We start from the raw sequence: 15,785 nt of genomic DNA on the forward strand, positions 1-15,785 counted from the left end.
CATATTTATTTACTTAAATATACTATAAAATATTAAAAATTTAAATATGTATTTAAAATATGTACAGTTTATTCAGAAAGTATTTAGACCTCCTTCACTTTTGTCAATTTTGTTATGCTGCAGCCTGATATTGCAGTTGTTCAAATTCATTCTTTCTCTCATTAAAATACATTCAGTACCCCCATAATGATAAAGTGAAAACAAAGATGATCATTTTTGATCATCAAAGCTGAATGAGTCAAAGTACAGGGATATTCTCAATGAAAACCTGTTCCACAGTGCTCAAGAACTCAGACTGGGCTGAAGTTGCACTTTCCAACATGACAATGATCCAAAGCACAAAGCCAAGACAACAGAGAAGTGGCTTAGGGTCAACTCTATGAATGTCCTAGAGTGACTCATGCAGAGCCCTGACTTGAATCCTATTGAACATCTCTAGAGAGATCTCAAAATGGCTGCCCACCGATGGTCACCATCCAACCTGACTGAGCTTGAGATGATTTGCAAGAAAGAATTTCCCCAATCCAGGTGTACAAAGCTTGACATGTCATACCCAAAAAGACTCAAGGCTGTAATTGCTGCCAAAGGTGCTTCAACAAAGTACTTTTATTCAGAAGGATCTGAATACTTATGCCAATGTGATATTTCAGGTTTTTTCTTTTTAATAAATTTACTGACATTTCTAGACATGTTTTCACTCTGTCATTATGGGGTACTGAGTGTAAATTAATGAGAAAAAATGAATTTCAACAACTGCAGAATCAGGCTGCAGCATAACAAATTTGACAAAGTGGAGGTCTGAATACTTTCTGAATACACTATGTATGTGTATGTGCATAAACACATAATTCAAGTGCCCAGGTTGTGAAGGATGCTTTTTATTTTGTAATTATGCTGTATATGTGAAAGATAAAATTATATTCCATCTGTTCACACTTTGAAAAAAGCCTTTCAAATCAGGCAGGCACCCTTTTTCAATAAGAAAAAGGCATCTTAAATTTTCAACAGTGTAATTGAATATATAAAGAACTCTACTATAATTTTGCATTAAAAATTAAATTGAAAGCTATCCTGCCCTATCAAAACTGTACAGATTGATATATACTTCTATTCCAGTATCCTTCAGCCTGGTAATTTCACCCTTTTTAATGGAAATAAGCATCACCAAAATTCATGACTTTTAACCTGGAGACTGTTTAATATTATTGGTATTTGAGAAAATCTGAGTTTATATTACATACCTAGGACTAGTATTTCTTTTACATAAGTCTTTTAGTCAAAATAAGTGGTTGTCTCATCAAGATTCTATGGACAAGCTGTCAAGCTATTAAAATGTATAGGTAACAAAGAAAACATTCAATATAATTTTTTGGGGGATTATCACACTTTGATAGTTCCAACTATCTATCATAAGCATGATTTCTTACGGTTATTTACATTAAAAACACTAAAAAGAACATTCTATTTGTGTAACCTCACATACTTTATTGTAAAAAGTTATGATATTCCCATATTAAGTAGAAAACAGAATAAATGCAGCCATTTCACTTTTCACAGAAACATCTGAAAAAGACCTGAATGGTTGCTCTCTCTGCGCTGTGGGAGAAACTTACATTTTTCTCCGACTCAGAAATATGAACCTGACATTTGACTTTCTCGGAGGCCAACACGAATCTGTAAGATGAACAAGCTGAGGCACAGATGAACTACTATCATATTTATTCGAAAGAGATTCTTACTATATAAAAAGTGCCCTTCTTTTTCACGTGATATACAGGCTTATTGAGATGACATGACTGACTGCTCCTTGAGGCAATTATTTCAAGTACTGTGCCCTGGAAATGCATGGCTGCACATGAAATCACCAATCACTTAATGGCTACAACTTTTCACTGGGGGATATCATCCCTTGATTATTTTTGGTGAAATACCTACGATGAACATATCAGAATGAGAAGTTTTAAAAGCCCTGTTTTGTATAAGTATTATAGGATGTCATTTTTTGTTTCAGGAGCAGAGAAAAAGTTAAATAATGGTGGGGTCAGAATGACTCCAAACAGCCCAGGCAAGGAAAGTCTAATCCTTCTTTGTATAACTGGTTGAATTAGATGACAGGATTATGATATTACCACAATGACCTGGGGAAGTTAGATGACCGGAATATAATATCTCTACAATGACTTAATTTCCTCTTGACTTTAATATGTCACATGAACAGTGCAATTCAAGTCCAAAGGAACTTAGTGAAGCATACTCTGGAGTAATTGGACTATGCTACAAATTAAGTATTTTTTAGTGCAAAGACATTAATAGTTTTAACCGTTATGTACTTTTACGTAGATCATATTGTTATGGTACAAAATTAAATAATTTCCTAGAAAATCTTCAACATTTATAATGAATTTATAAAACAAGTACAGAACACAAATGGGTTCTAAAAATGTTCAACTGAGAATTATTTGGTTTAGTTACCTTTTTTTAAAATCAGCCAACATGTTTCTGAAGGATGATCAGTTACAGAACTGAAATACTGTACAAGATTAAGTTTTAATGGTCTCTTTCCAGATAAGGGAAAATTGCTTTATCAGAGGGAAAATAACAAGCTGTTTTTAACTTTTAGGCAACCTTAGGCATGAAAGCCAGTTGGGTAATTTTGGGCTAGTTATTATCTCTCAGACGAACATCTTCACAGGCAGTGGTAGGAGTCAAATAATTTAACAACCATTTCTCTGTCCTCTGCCCTATAATTTCTTTCAACAACCAGTTCACCAAACTGCTCAGAAAATTAACAACCGCTTCTCCCGAAGTGGTGCGAACTGGCTGAATCCCACCACTGTTAACAGGGTTGTGGTGGTGAAAATTGGAAGCATGAATATTAAATATGTTTGCCGCCTTGAACTGATAAAAAATGTAACAGTCAAGATAAAAGAAACCTATTGTGAATAACACTAATAATAACAGCAAAAACTATAATAACTATGCACTCAGGTAATCCAAAGTACATGTACTTAATTAATCTGTAACTTTTCCTGAGATCAAACTTCCTCATAAATCCTGCCAAGCACTCGATAGAAAAATCAAAACATATATACTAAGATTTATAATTATCATTCATTTTCACATTTAAAATTCTAGACTGCCTCAAGATAGAAATAATAGGAAATGTAAAGCACTCTCTTGAAAAAGGATTCTACATTATAACTATTATCTCATTAGGAAATATAGCTAACATAAGGTACCATTCCATATTAGAACATATATAATTGCCTAAAAATGTTCTGATCTATTCTACCTAAGACTGCATAGAACAGAATAATAAATGCAGACTCACAACACTGTTCTTATTTAAATATTTTCAAGCACTCCACCCAAAATAATCTTCTGCTAGCCAGACTGATGTGTATTCTCACACAGTTATAGAATACTGGCAAAGGTACATTTAATATAGAGATGCAGAGTTGTAAAAATATGTGCAAAGGAAAAAATAATACTACTGCCACTCCTATTTCTAAAGCATTTTCAAATAATTTTTTACTACTAGTGATCAGAAGCTTTCTCATATCATATCTTTCTACTATTTATAACACCAATGCACTAAAGAACTTTCATAATATAAGTTTGTAAAGAGAAGTGACTACTTTTAATTGTTTTTTCAACTGTTCTCTATAAATTCACAATATTTGTTTCCCCAATTTATCTTGTGTAACTCCATTGTCTTTTTCCCAATCTATCTGTGTATATTCACTGTCTTTCATGTTCTTTGTTTTGTATCTTCAGTACATTGTTTTGCATTTTTAGAACTTTCTTATGATATCACCATAAGGGCCTGGAAGTTTTCAGCTGCTCTCCTGAAACAGGTATGGACATGGCTACCATGCACTTAGGACAGATGCTTACAATAATTAAATTAAGTACAAGCTTCAGCATGTAATGTTAAGTGTGTTTTACTCCACTAGCATCTGAAAGTAGTTCATCCAGTACACATTAAGTTAAATTTATTAAACAATGTTTATTAGGAAGAATTAATGCACTGCATTTTTCTTATTCCCCAACATCTGAGGAAAAAGTCTTGATTGCAAAACAACTGAGGAGGGGGGTGGGGTGAAACTAACTTAGTCACGAACAGGAAATAATGTATAACTTGACAGGTAAGTGAAACTGTTACTGAGATAAATTTATTTATCATACCTCTTGCTATATGAACAAGAAGATAAAGTGAACCTCTTTGAAATCAGATAATCAGTGTTTCTGAGTAAAATATACAAAAATAAATAAATATAAAGCAATTCACTATATTGAAAATATTTGCTATGCAAAAATGTCATCTTTAATTAACTAAGAGCAAAAATACTTTTTTTGGTACTTTTTCCTAGTTTCTTAGTATCTGTACAAAAAAAAATACAAGATGAAAATACAAACTCAGTATGTATGGTATTAATGATTTTTCTTCAGTCCTTCTGAGATCCAAAAGTACAGAAAGCTGATGATGTCTTAAGATCTGTAAGGACTGTATAATTTCAATTGCAGAAATGGTACAATTTTACTTTCTAGCATAAAAACCTGTTCCATGCATAATCTCTGGCTACCCGTCAAAGTATATTGTCACAAAAATATTAGAAAAATTCCATACAATTTTGAAATTATATTTAGTGTGTAATCAAATTAAATAAACTAGAAAAAATAATTATTTTTATTTCTGCACTTGAGGGTCAATGCCACCATAGGTGGAATAATGAGTCAAGAGCTTCAAGCAACAGCTTCTGACAGGGAGTAATAGTGAGCTGTTAAAGGACATAGCTGTATACACAAATGTCTGGTAGAAAAATTAAAAATGATTCTATCTATCTATCTATCTATCTATCTATCTATCTATCTATCTATCTATCTATCTATATATCATCTATCTATCTTTATCACACAACTACTGTATATTTAATATAAAATGATATAACATGTATAATTTGTATGACATGACACCAGTGACGTGCGGTGAGGTTTATGGCTGGTGAGGCAAAAAGAAAGAAAGTGGCTTTTGGCCGCCCCGCCGCTATGTCCGACATAGAGGCAGAAAAGCCGCTTTCTTGAAAGTGGCTTTTGACCGCCCCGCCGCTATGTCCAACATAGAGGCGTCGGACATAGTGGTGGGGCAGCCAAAAGCCGCTTCCTTTCTTTTGCAGCAACATAAAGTGCCAGCCCACCAGCAGAGGCGGGTAAAAGACCCGCCTCTGCTGGCAAGCTGCCCCGACACAGAGAAAGAAAGCTGGCGGGCTGCCCTCCCTGCCTCTCCTACCCCCTTCCCTCTGAGTGAAGAAACAAACACTGCCCCGACACAGAGAAAGAAAGCTGGCGGACTGCCCTCCCTGCTCTCCTACCCCTTTCCCTCTGAGTGAAGAAACAAACACATGCACACACAAATTACTTAAAATTACTTACAAATTACATTAATTTTGAATTCATCCCCCTCCATCCGACCCACATACCTTTTCCAGCTGTTTCACAATCACAGAGGATTTCAATTCTGCTCTTGCCTGCCATCATGAAAATGTAAAAATATAAAAGGAAAAAGGCAAGAGCTGCTGAGGTCAGACTGGGTTAGCTGCTGCCAGAGTCCCCAATGGGTGACTCTGCTTAACTATTTAAAAAACCCTCTAAAAAAACGCCCTCTACAGGAGGAGGCAAGAGAACCATGTGCCTCATCTACATAAGGAATTTTTCAGCTTTTAACTCTTGCTTAACTCTGCTCAAGTGATCATAAAGTCAGACTAAATGAGGCACATGGTTCTCCCGCCTCCTCCTGTAGAGGGCACTTTTTAGAGGCTTTTTTAAACAGTTAAGCACTAAGCAGAGTCATCCACTGTGACTCTGGCAGCAACTACCTCAGCCTTTTTCCTTTTATATATTTTTTTCTTTTCATGACAGTGGTGAGGCTCTGCCTCCCCTGCCTGCATGTCACTGCATGACACACATTGGCTCCTCTGCAATTGTCTGCAGCTGCTGCCACATGGCCTGACATGCTTAAACTGGCCTATAACTTTGATGCAAGGCAATGACTTACTGCCCATGTTTAAATAAGACTGAGTACCCTTGAATCATATATTGGAATTGGGCTGTCACCATATTACAGGTCCTCTTCCAGTTATGACCCTAATGGGTTTGCTCTTTGCTCCGCCATCGTTTGTGAAGCAAGAGGCTAGAGAATTTGCAGGGCTCCCCATCTGGAGCTTCTGGAGGGAATGTTGTTCGTCCAAAAATTGTTCTGGCAAGACCGGGTGGTCCTCCACGTCTACACTATAGCACATACAGACAGGTGCCCAGACTGAAGTTGGATTGGATGAATGAATTTACAGGGGTCGGTGGAGCCACCTTCCTTCCGCTGACACCCACCCATCAGTTGTTCTATATGCAATCTTCAGTAGCACACACTAATTCTCAAGGCAAAACAGTACAGGAGATTGCAGAGCCTTTTTCTGCAAGCAATCTCAAACTACATGCAAATATACAGGACAGTAAAGGATCCTTCTGGAAGCAAATTCAAACTACATGCAAACAAACAAACAAACAAACAAACAAACAGTATAATGTAATGCAAAGGAACTTTACAGTACTAAATCTGCTTTCTGTGGATACCAGCTAGAAGTTCTGTCAGGCAAATGCAAATGCAGACAAACACACTAATGAAAAAAGGTTATATTTGTAAATTACTTACAAACAAGCACAGTACTATAATGAAAAAGAAAATTTTAAAGTACTTACAAAGGCAACTACAGTACTCCAGTCCTCAAGGCAACAGCAACCAAAGAAGCAATAAGGGCAGCAATGAGTGATTTACTCCTCTAGTCCTCTACCCGGCAGCAATGGGGAGGGGGGAAAAAAGCAGGCTGGCTGCAAAGACTCCGATCTTGATTGGTCATGTGACCAGGAAGGGAAAAAGCAAGCTGACCATCTGAGATTTGGAAATTACCTGTTGTAATACCAGAAGATAAGAAGCAGTCAGAAAACTAAAAATGGCCACCACTTCAAGTGAGATAAATCCAGGTCACATGACTGTAGAGATGTCTTGTTGTTCACAATTATGTTATATTTTTGGAGTACATTCGTTACTTCAAATACATGTTAAACAGATGTTGAGGACTACCTATACTCTTCCTCAGATAACAAGCATCTTCACCCAGTCCTGTTCTCACTTTAACTAACTGTAAGTTCCTAGATTCCTGTGAATTCTATGGGATTTCTTTCTAAATAGACAAGGAGAGCATTGAGCTATAAATTGACCTAGATGAATGATGAGTATAGCTTATTTTTTTTTATATTTCCTTTGAAAACTCACTGACTTTAGTAATTTAATATTAAGATGATGGACACCATGGTTCAGTGGTTAAGATGCTGGCTTGCCGGCTGGAAAGTTGACAACCCGGGATTCAGGTCCTAAATACTGTGAGACAGGGTGAACTTCTGTTATCTACCCCAGTTCCTACCCATCAAGCAATTTGAAAGCATACATATGTGAGTAGCTAAATAGGTACCATTTCGGGGGCAAGGAAACAGCGTTCCATGCACCTCGATATATAGTCATGCTGGGCAAATGACCACAGAAATGTCTTCAGACAATGCTGGCTCCCTTGGGTAAGAAATGAAGATGAACATCGTCCATCAGAGTTGGACATGACTGGACAGGGAATATCTTCACTATTAAGATGATAAATATTAGACTAAATCCAGGTATAAAACAACCTTGGACAGAAAGTCTTTTCATAGCTTTTGTATGTCAGTTCATAAATAGGTATTTGAACCTGATCTACCACTGAAGTTCCCACAAGCTATACTGAGGCCACAGTAAGATATAAACAAAGATTCAAATGAAACTATCAATGAAGAAAGTATTAATACCTAAGAAAGTTGGCATCTGTTCAAGAGAGATTTATACCGATACTTAGCCGGAAACATTCACTCAAGAAACAGAGAAATACTTTGATATTTAATCAGGCAAATTACTTCAGGATTTATTTATATTTAGTCTATTTATATGGTGCTGTATAAAAAAAAACTCTGATAACTATATAACTAAAATAATATAACTAGTAAATAAACAATCATAAAATATAGCCAAACGTAAGAAAAAATTATGCCAAAGCAATTCATCAATCAGAACAATATAGCCAGATGAGTTCATAGGTCACCCTGACTCAATGGCTGGGGGAAAAACAGGTCTTCAAAAGTAGGCAGGGTCAAGGACATTTGGAACTCAGGAAGAATAATGTGTAAAGCTGGTATTTATACGTTCTATCATGCTAAGTAATTCCATTTATCTCAGAAATAATAAGAATTACATTCCAGTAACATTTTATAAATTCCCGATAGGCTAGACATTACAATTAACTTTTGTTGATATAATTTGTGCATTGACTTGCATTCTTCAAAAGCAGTCTTATTTTAGAAAAGACACAAAGTTGAGCTGGATGCACTGGGGAGGAACTTTACCAGATTATTTCATCTAATTGGGTTGTTTAGAATTGGTCATATGCCATTTGGTAGCTATTTGATGTGACAATAACATGTTTTCAATTTTCCAAATGTGTCCAACAGCTTAAAGTTAGAGAGAACATATGTGAAAGATGGTTTGAATTTTATTTTTATATCAGTGATGGTTGTTGCATGCAAATCAAAACTGTCCAATGGACCAGGATGTGAGACATTTGGAAACCAGGTTGTAAATTTTCTTTGGAAATCTACTTAGTTTTACCACAGATTTTTTTTCATCACATGAAATAAATATTCTGGTTTGGTTATTGGGTACAACATAATAACCTTAACTGAACTTAATTAGGGGTCCTTGGTGCTCTCTGAGCTTGCTTGTTTTCTTGCAGATGTTTCATTACCCTAACTAAGTAACATCATCAACATTCTCATTTCATCAGCTACAAATATTGAACTTAATCGTGAAAGTTGCAATTCAAGCAAATCTATAAAGACTCAGATTGGGGAAGGTCAGTTCACACTTTTAAGAATCTTAGTTTCATTTTGGTGTTTAATAAAAATCGGCTGAAATACCGATGTTACAATATGTGGCAACACTTCTACTTTTCATTTCATAATACCTAATATTTTATATTAAGATATTATAAAATAAAAGAATCTTAATATGGAATAATTTATGAATTTACCATAGATCTTATAATACATCTAATATCACATTTTAACATAATATTCTGTGAACTTAGATCAATAACCCCTCAGAAAGAACACAGGCAACACTTCCTAAACATGTGATATTCACTGCAATCTATCAGTAACATAACTTAAGAAAACAGGTAAAGAGTTAATGATGTAAATTTAAGAATAATTTAGAAACATTGTTCAAATAATAATAAGACCAATCACAATGGCATATAAGTAAGGAAAATCATTTTGATATTAGGGTGTCCTTCATCTAGGAGGCATAAAAATGTCAAAGGTCGATTAGAATATTAGTAGTAGCAAAGACCAGAACAATTGCCTTGATTTATGTTGGGCAATGAGTAAAGGAAGCTCCAGAATTATATTGTCAATCTACTGGACTAGATTTTATTCTTTCTAATAATAAAACAAGAATATTTATCTTGCTTCTTAACTGCTGAAAGAGATTGGGTATCAAAACCTGTCTTGTCATAAATGTTCCAATACCAATAGCCATAAGTGGGCAGAGCATGTAGCAATATCTTGCAAATGGTTTTCAACAGTACTAGCATCAAGTGTATATCTTTCAGTAACATTCAAGTGAATTGTTCAAAACATTCAGCAAATATCAGGGGAAAATCAATTGAATCAATTGAAGACACGTATGTATGTATGTATGCATGCATGCATGCATGAAATTTGTTGTCCATCTTGTACATGACTCTGGGTGGCTTACAGCATGTACATCTTTTATGTGTACAAACAATGTCTAAAACAATTATACCAAAAACTAGTTATGTCAAAAATTACTACTAATGGTTCCTATTCATGCCATCTTACAGAATTCACTTCAAACCAAAATCATACACTGAGAGCATATGCACCAAAGACAAATTACTTGTGTGTCCAATCACACTTGGCCAATAAAGAATTCTATTCTATTCTATTCTATTCTAAGTTTTCTGGCTCAAAAAATAATTATTTCATAGAATTTTTTTTGGACATTTCTGAATTACCTGTAATATAATTTGGTGATATTCCACATATTTTATATATACCACAGTACAACAGTATATGTTGTTTATTTTATAATTATAATGATATTATTGTTTTTAACTTTGTTCCCTGCCGAAAGTTGCTTTGTTACGATGCGTAGCCATATAAATTGAATAACTAAATAATTATAGTAATAGAGATATTCTTGTTCAAAGAGGTAACTATACTTCATTTTGATTTTTAAGTCAATATTCATCATTTGGCATATATTTATTTTTAAAGCGAAAAAATTAATACTCATTAAATATACCACAAGAAAAAAATAGGCATCTGATGCACAAATTTGCACAATTTCTTTTCTCTAAAAAGAAAATAGGCACGTCTTAAATAATAACTGCTCTGTTGTTCTTTAAGTAAACTTTGAAGTAAACTGGCTCTTTCCCAAACTCTGGAATGAGAAGTAATTTTATTTGATGTTCTTGTTTTTTAAAAAATAATAATTTTATCAGTTGGGCCTTTTAATTTGATTTTTTATTATAAGCCACCCAGAGTCAATTGATTTGGATAGTTGCATAAATTAATACAATTCATCAATCAATTAATCACATTTACTTTGGGAATACAGGTGTCTTGATTCAAAAAAATACAAGCAAAAATACAAGCAAAATAATTAAAGCAAGTTTGTTTAGCTTTCAGTACTAAAAGGGAAGACTAAAAAGCAGTACATTATAATCAAGCAAGGAACAGTAAAAGGTCAACAATCAGGGAAAATAATGTTAACTTTTTAAAAAGTGTATTGTTCCAGTCTATGAATATATATTTCAAAGATAATAAGATTACCAAGACCCTACAATGTAAAGGCTACCTAAACTGAATGAAATGCTAAAAAACCACAGTACTATAAAAACAATAAAAAGGTAATTAATTCAACCCAAAATTTGATCAGGAGATAAAATTATGCTGATATTTGATAAAATGACAATCCTTGCAGTGCAAGTTCTTGTAGAATTCAGGCCAAAATATTAATCATAAGTAGGACATAAACAAGAAAACTCTTCACAAACTATGTGAGGGGAAAAAACCACCAAGGGAATCCTTCTCTAGACCAAGAGAATGCTGCCCAACTAGATTCCATATAACAACATTTTGATCACCCCACCCATGGTAGCAAACAGTAACAATTAGAGTCTAGAGTCACTACCCTGAAACTAGGACACCAGGCCATTTTGCAATTAGGGAATGGGGACACAACATAAATACATTCCTCAGTAGTACAAATATAAGTTGTATTCAAAGCCCATATTATCTGAATATTATACCATGTTAAAAGAAATCAGGGAAAATGAAAGAAAGGGAAGAAACATTACTGGAGGGAGAGGGGATTCTTAATTAAAAGGCTATTCACCTTTTATGAATACATTTTTGTTATTATTGCTTTTACTGACATGCAATGTTTTTTTTCCCAGCGAGGTTAATTATACTTATTTTCAATTAGATACATTCAGAATGACTATGACATTCACTGCTAATCCCCCCCACCCAAAAAAACCAAATCTGTCTGAAAGTAAGGTTGATAATCATTCTGGGTTTCCATTGTCACAGCAGGTAAGCCCATCTTAAGGCAACTGTGTCCAGCTACACAGATGACAGTCATCTTAAAAATACATTCCATTCAGAGGAAGGGCTATATATTTATTTGTTTGTTTGTTTAGATATTTATAAATCTCATAAAATGAATACTGCAGAAACAATTGTAAAGAAAACACACACCCACTGTTCCTCTAGTGACTGAATTTCATTCCAATGACCAGGTTGTTAAGTAAAATGGTGAATGTGTGAATGGGAAGAGCCTCCAAAAGATTGCTGATTGCTGCCATCATTCAGATACGTTTTCTTATTTGATTTCTCATACAGCTGCACAAGTATTCTCACTCCAGTATGTGTTCTTTGCAGAGACACAAAATTTGGTCCTAAATGTGTACACTGGTCAGAAAATGATCAGTTTCATTATTGTTAATTACCATTATATTTGCAAATGGTTGCTAACTAAAGTAGTAACTAACCCAGGAGGGATGTAGAATATCTGAAAATAATGAGAAGCAGTAACTAAATTTCAATAACAGAAAAATCCAATCAAATGCAATTATATAGTGATCAACCATTTCGATTACAAAAAAGGTGTAATAGTTTGACTGATGGCTTGATAATTAAACGCATCTCAATTTGATGCAAGATTTTTTTTTCTTCAAAATAAATTGAAAAACTATTCTTGTGTTTTAATTCTGAGAACAGCAGTAATAATAGGTTTTTGATGTATAAATATGGTTCAAAATAGAATTTTTGGAATCATAAATTAAAAATTCAGAATAAGTCCATTTTTTAAAAAACAAACAAACTTGTCATTAAAATTCAGGTGTCCTCTTATTTTCTACACTATTAAAACCTTACAATGGTAGCTAGAAATGTAATGCCACTGAAAATAATAATTAAATTGGCTTTTTCTTCCCATTACATTTATATAGACTAGTTTTTCATTGGTAACCAGAGATATCTAGGCCTATTGTGGGGAAAGTGTCTATCTATCCAGCTTTTAGCTTAAGCAAAAAGAAACATTCACACTTAAACAATACTATTTATATTGAAATATATTGGATTTTTTGTTCATAGAAAATGAAATGAAATCCAAATCAGAGAGGTAATGGTATGGCTAATAAAAACTCAATGCATAGTTTAAAGTTAACTCAATATTTGCCAAAGTACATCATTAATCACCAAAGCCATTTTGGGAGAGTACTGTATTGCCTTCCACACAATCATTGTGGATTGCCTCATCCATATTTGGCAGCAAACCCAACCATATAGCAGCCTAATTACTTACTATGCTTTAGTCTAGGAAAAATGTGTGTTGAATTATTTCCTAGTTAGTCTCAGAAAGTCACAGAGAACATTAAAAACACACTGATCATAATTATATGAATGTATTCTCTTAAGAACTGTCTTAAAACTTAAAACCATAACTGTATCAGATTCCCATTGAGTCTCAAGGCTAACTGAATTGTAGTCAAACAAGTTTCTCTATCTAGCCTACATCACAGTACTGATAAAAATATTCATATCATCAGTTTACACCAAGATTTTCCGAAATGTATTACGTACGGATACTGTTACCAATATAATAAACTGATTGCTAACTCTGTGATTCAAGTTTCCCCATTATGTGGGAAGCTATCAGTCATAGAAATCTATCGAACTGTATTAAATAGGGATTTCTAATATACAGTATAGATAAGAAACAAAAAACTAAGATTTGATTGGATCATAATGTCAATATAATCCTCAGGTTCAAAAAAAATGCAACCCCTGGTTCAATTTTGTTCTCCTTTTTACCTTAATATCACCACATATTGAAATACAGGTAGTCCTCGACTTAAAACCACAACTGAACCCCAAATTTATGTTGCTAAGTGAAACATTTAAGTGAGTTTTGCCCCATTTTATAACCTTTCTTGCCACAGTTGTTAAGTGAATCACTGTAGTTATTAATAACATGTTTGTTAAGGTTCCCCACTGAGTTTTGTCAGAAATTTGCAAAAGGTGATCATATGGCCCCGTGATGTTGGAACTGTCATAAATATGAGTCAGATGTCAAGTGTCTGAATTTTGATCTCGTAACCATGGGAATGCTACAATGATCATAATTGTAAAAAAACGGCAAGACCCTTTTTTCAGTGCCATTGTAACTTCAAATGGTCACTAAGCAAACCGTTGTAAGTCAAAGACTACTTGTAATTTCTTCAATGTGATGGAAATTTACACTTCATAGTACTTGAATATTAGCATTAAATAATTTTTAAAAAATGATAAAAGGAAAAGGATGGAGTCACAAGGAATATCTTTTACATAAACATTCAAGAATCTCAATTTTTATTTTAGAAAAAGTTTTAAGACTGAAAATAAGAGCATATTTTTCTATTTAATAACAGTTTTCTAAATCCCAGGTATGCCATCAGTTTTGCCAAGTATTCCAAAATGAAATGTAGTACCGGTCCCTTATGAGTATATTTTAAAAATATGTTTCTTTTCAGTGTCATTCATTTTATGTTATAATTAGGTCAGAAAAAGAATAATTATAATGGACAGTGCCAATGCTCTTATTCATTTTGTTTAAGATAAATAGAAAAGAAGAATTCAAAAGTGTAAGTCTTCAGTAACACAACTGCATCTTTGTCCAACTCAAATACAATAGCATTGTTTTTTTGGCTACAATCTATTTCTATATCATTTTACTCTCTTAGGATCTACCTAGAGCTGGAAGTCCCATTTATGCCACTGAGTGCAATTCTTCTCCAAAGGCAAGAATCTAAAATAAAGAGTTCCAGAGTGTCTATCTTACATTTCAACACATTCAATGAAAGGGAGTCTACCTGGATGGCTCAGTAACTGATAGGATTCCATCAAAGGTATTTTTTTATAAATGGTAAACATTACTCTTGCAGAAAAACATAGGAAGGTTAGAATAACCATTTTCCCCACAAGTTCAGCGTGGCCGATGGGTTAGAAGTCCATCTCTCGTCATGCTGTCAGGAAATGTTGACACCAGATAGCAGTAAAAAAATCTAAACCCAGCTAACCACAGAATGAGAGTTAGTGTGAAAAAAAAGTAAGTTATACTCCCATCTGTATCCTAAATGATATATATCTTTGCATGCAATTAAATCCAGTTTTTCTCAGATCTCAAAAGATTATTACCAGATATGGGGATTGTTCTTTGTAGTTTTAAAAACTTAAAAAGTGAGGGAGGATATCTGATAAGGCTCTAGGAAAAATAAAATGGTAATCACACAGGTAGCCTCAATTTACAGCAATTCGTTTGACACCTTTGAAAGTTACAATAATGCTGAAAGATTTGACTCAGTACTGGTCCTTGCACTTATGACTTTGCAATGTTCCTGCTGTCATATAGTCAAAATTTGGGTGCTTGGCAACCAGCATGTGTTAACGATGATTGTAGTGTCCTGGGGTCCATGCTCACATTTGCAACGAGATCCAAAACAAGATTTGAAAGCAGCTTTTAATATTAACCATAATTAAGACTAACAAAAACTGCACAGGTTAAATAACAGTAATTTAATGAAAACAGAAGGAAAAGCTTCCTATTTTATTCCTGCAATTAAATCACAGGAGGAAGAACACTCATTCTTAGCATAAGTCTTATAACATTTGTTTATGCATTGTTTAGTGTTGTGTTTGCACTACCTTTGTGAATCACAAGGAAAACTGGCTAGCACAACTTGAAAGAATTGGCAACAGGAAGAGATAAGTGATACTTCCTTGGCTTCATTACTAAAGGTTTAATAAAGGTTAAATACTGTATGTTGTGTGGTAGAGGACAAGATTAAAATAAAGAGGCAAAACTTAATGACAAGTCCCACATAATACAATTTATATTATAGAAATAAAAAATGTATGGGGCATCTTTATTTCTTTCCATATATAAACATACTAATGAAACATATGTTACGCTTAAAGTATATGCCGGATTTCAACTACCAAAAGTTATATCTAAAATGCACACCTGAACTTTCAAAACCATTTACTCCTTCACAGACACAAGTTAAAACATGGCTTAATTCTCT

General features: G+C 34.0%; 1 protein-coding gene across 1 annotated transcript in view; it reads right to left on the reverse strand.

The window, feature by feature from the left end:
• Positions 1-15,785, reverse strand: part of NCOA2 (nuclear receptor coactivator 2) — a 132,671-nt gene that overhangs the window by 83,588 nt on the left and 33,298 nt on the right. The window contains 1 exon segment of the mRNA XM_032222794.1: positions 6,754-6,961. The gene's annotated coding sequence lies outside the window, so the exon portion shown is untranslated.

This window comes from Thamnophis elegans, chromosome 8 (genome assembly GCF_009769535.1).
Source record: "Thamnophis elegans isolate rThaEle1 chromosome 8, rThaEle1.pri, whole genome shotgun sequence".
Lineage (NCBI taxonomy): Eukaryota > Metazoa > Chordata > Lepidosauria > Squamata > Colubridae > Thamnophis > Thamnophis elegans.